Raw genomic sequence first — 4,405 nt, forward strand, 5'->3', positions numbered from 1 at the left:
CCTGGAAATACAGCTTTCAGCCTTTTTATTTTTCAGTCCTCTTAATGATTCTGTAAGCCACTTAGTACCATGTAATAAATTCCTTTCTGCTAAAACTAGCTAATGAAGATACTGGGGTTTTGCAACTGAATATAACAGATCCACGATAATTCTAACTTTATTTTTCCCCAATATAATCCGTTAACTAATTCATCCTCTTTCCACTGATTTGAAATGTAACTGTTATCATATGCCAAATATGTATATTTGAGTCTTTTAAAAATTGTTTTTCTTCTTGTTTATTCTACTGCCAATATCATACTTTTCTGATTACTGTGACTTTATGGTAATCTTTAATATGTGTTTGGGTAAGTGTCCCCTTTTTATCCAACATTTTATAAACTCCATGGGGTTTTGTTTCAGATAAACACTTTTGTCAAGTTCTAAATATATTTGTTGAGTTTTAATTGAACTCAGGAGATAATTTACACCTTACAGTATGAATAATCCCATCTTGAAACGTATCTTCCTATTTAAAGTCTTTATTTTCAAAAATATAATTTAGGTTTTTCCTTGTTCTTGCTGTTTGTATACATTCTACCTATTTTTTATGCCATTTCCTCGATATTTTATATTTTTTTTGTGATTTTGAGAGTGACGTAATCTGCAGTGCATATTTTAACCAGCATTATATAGCATGTATTGATTCATACGTGTTTCTTTTTGACTATCTACACTCTCCCCCGCAAACTCTTTCAGGGTTTTTATAATTTTTAGGTACCCAGAGGCTATCAGAGCATCAGTTTTATCTGTAAAATGATAGTGTTTCTTCTTTATAATGCTCACACTTCACCTTATCTTATTCTGTAACGTTATAATTAATATAGTGTGGTATCCTTTCCATCACTGGACATCAGTGAGATCGCGAGAAGAGAAAATCTTTATGGTTTGTCAGTTTCCTTGAGACTCAAAGGGTATCTACTGAGTTGCATTCCTCTTTGACTATGATGCAGCCCATAATCACCCACCCTTCCCTCCGTTCATTCAAAGATTCCTTTGCTTGGCATGATCTTCCTATTCTGTATTTAGCCACAAATGATCTCATCCTTTTCCCAGTGGAAGATAACCCACATTTATATCAATAGGAGCCCCTGTTCTCTGAGTCCAGATCTCTTCCTGATAATCATTTCTTCTGTATTTGGACTTCTGTGTCAAGACCATAATGTGCAAAAGCTATTTCTGAGTATGCATTAGAATATAAAAGAGAATTTGTAAAGATTTGAAAGGATGGAAATATCCTGAGTTCCTTGAGAGTGGAGAGAAATAGGCACATGTTGCTGTGTAAATGAATCCCAAGAGCTTTGTGAACAACTGCTTGGTAATATGTTTCAAGATCTTTGTAATGTGCATATGCTATGTTAATGAGAATTTTGGTTGCAAAGAACAGGAAGCAACTTGAGTTGTTGTAAATGAAGAAAAGGGGTTGAGCAGTTTACTTATAAAAATAAAGAAGTGTCACAGGTAATGCAAGGGCGGAGCTGCAGTTGGGCCGTAAAAAAGTGTTCAAACCAGGATACTCTGAAAGGTGCCAAGAGTTCAGTTCTTGAGTTTCATGTCTCTTTCTTCTGTGCATGTTTCTGTTGTCTGTACTCGTCTGTTCACGTTTGCTCTTGTCATAAAGCTTGGTTCCTGGAGGTACTATGTGTGGCTTCTGATACCTAGCATACACTCTCCAACTGTCCTTGATCTTATATGTTCCTCTTTGACCCTGGTCTTTAGGGTCCCTATATGGCCACTTGGCGTTCTGAGCTCTCAATTTTTGGCTTCAGTCTGTCCTCAGATTTTTTTTTTAACATTTATACTCTGCTATTCTCTCTTCTCCCAGGTGTCTATCTTAGTTCTGGGCTTAGCAATCAGCTGTATCTGGCATTTTATCACTAAAGTGTCTAAAACTACTCGTTCAATATGGAGATAAGTGACTTTTAAAATCTTTTGTTCTATAATACGTTGATTCTCAAAGTAAATTACTGACCCCTCTGTAATTAGGGTAAATGTTAGAACAGAGATTTTATACTCATTTTGGTGTGAGGTGTACTTGAAAGAGAAATAGGACGTGTTCGAGGCATCATTCTACTTTGGGGCTGCCAGTCTCTCCCCTAGTATTGTAAGGACGTAGACAAGCCAGGTCTCTCATTTCAGCTTTCTTGGCTTATAATAACTGAAGTGACTCAGCTTGGGATTTTATAAAACAATGAGTCAACCCAAACTAAGGAATAAATTATAGCACTTATGTTTAATAACCTTAGTCAGTGCAGCCTACCCCCTTCTCTCCATGTGAATATCTAGGGTGCCTCTATTGTTATGACTCGTTCTTATTACTAGGCTATTGGTTAAGTCTTGAGCCTGGGGTGATCACTACCAAGCTGGTTTTCTCTGGATAATATGTCACATGGAATATACCATGTTAATTATCTCTTGAATTTAGACATGACAAAATGATTTCACAGAACTTCCTGGCTTGTAACAGACCAAGTTTAGTCTTAAGGTACTCTATGACTTCATCAACTTTTTCCATTCTTCTGGCTTTTTGGAGGTTATTTTTTGCTCTCTGAAATGTAGGGACATGGATGTTCTGTCTATTTTATAATGTTAATGGTTCTGGGGGGAAAATGCCATCTTAAAAATTACTGAAGCTGTGATGGGGAGGGTTTAGACACTTCACTGGCTTTAGGCAAGGGAAAGAGTTTTTTTTAAGTTGGATGCTTCCAGAAAGACTTGACCCATTAATCAGAAAGCCTTTCTTCTATGGTTGTTTTCTATTTACCAATATTTAACAACTCAGCAGCAGGAGGCAGAGTTAAGAGCTGTGCATTTACAGCCTTTCCGAGATAATGCTGTTTTTCTAAAAATGGAAAACTTCATTAATTAATGTCCAACCTGTTTATGGTTTTAATCATCATATCATTGTATGGGCTGACATTTTAAATATTAACATGTATGGGGAAAGATATTTCTAAGAAAAAAGACAGGATACTTAATACAGTGATAATAATCTATGTTTAAGCATGCTGGAAGTAACGGGATGTAACAATCTGAAGTCATTGAAAATGTCTCTTGTTCATTCTTGATAGTAGATTTCCAAAGGACTGCTAGTAGTTACCCATGACTGTTCACTAAAAGGACATTTAAACAAATAAACCATCCTCCTTTTTAAAAATTGGCTCTGATTACCAGGCTTTCTTCTTTTTTCAACCAAGCATGTGAAGTTTTATAGTGTTGATTATTTTGATTATTAGTTAACATGCCAATTGTGGTTAACAAATATTGCATATGGAAAATTAACTGCTTTATTTTTGCAACTAGCACTCTTCTTTATAGCCTGAAAATTTTAATTTTCTTTTCTTTTTTTTTTTTTTGGTTTTGGTGAACTATTCAGTCCACATGCTCTCTTAATCTTCTCATATGTGTGTCAGCTGCTGGTCACTATCCAAATGTTGAACTCATTCGACCAAGCACTGCCAGGGCCTTTTCTGTGTGCCTCCTTCCTTCCCCATTTCTGAAGACTTCTATTCCTTCTGAAAGCCCCTGTCTGGGAAAGATTATCTTGGCAAAGAAGGGGACTTTGGGAAAAGAGAGAGGGCAGCTTCTTTGCTGCCAAGCAGAAGTTGTGCCTCAATGACTTCAGAGAAATGTGGGCGGGAGGAGTGGGAAGCTCAGTGTCCCTTAGTCTCTAAGTGTAAGTGACCTCATTCTTTCCTTTCCTTAAATGACTTCAGGCCCACAAAGCAAAGAAAGATGCCTTAGAGCTTGACACTCAAGCTGACCAACATTCTTTTTACATAGCCTCGGATACAGTGATGTGAGATCCAACAATACCAACGTATGATTTGGGGACACTAAGATGGTGACACTGAGTATTCCAAAACGAGTCATTTGAGGTATTTGTCCAGTGTCAGGGACTTTGTTACTACTGCACACTACATGGCCATCCTACCAGCAGAACAATGTTCAAACAGTATGTGCTGGGGGCCAAACCAGTTGTTAAAATATTGAAATACTTCAAGGATCCTCTGGATTTTCCTTGGATCCACTGAAGTGTTACAATCTGGCAAGGTTGGGGCCTTCCAGGCCTTTCATGGATGGCAGCCTTTCTAATCTGTCAGTGCCTGGGCCATATCAGTTAGCAAATATTTTGATCATCACTCCTAATACTGATCTTCTTTCTAGTTATTCCTTTACCAACTCATTCATTCATTCTTAATTCATTTAGTCAACAAACTCTTACCAGTTACCTGCTATGGGCAGGTAGATGCTAGAGAAACAGTAGTGAATAAGATGAACAAGGTCCCTGATCCAGTGGGCTTCATTCTAGTAGAATAAACAATAAACATGAACACAGTGATTTACATGAGATAATTTCAGTAGT

Source organism: Cynocephalus volans, chromosome 17 (genome assembly GCF_027409185.1).
Source record: "Cynocephalus volans isolate mCynVol1 chromosome 17, mCynVol1.pri, whole genome shotgun sequence".
NCBI lineage: Eukaryota > Metazoa > Chordata > Mammalia > Dermoptera > Cynocephalidae > Cynocephalus > Cynocephalus volans.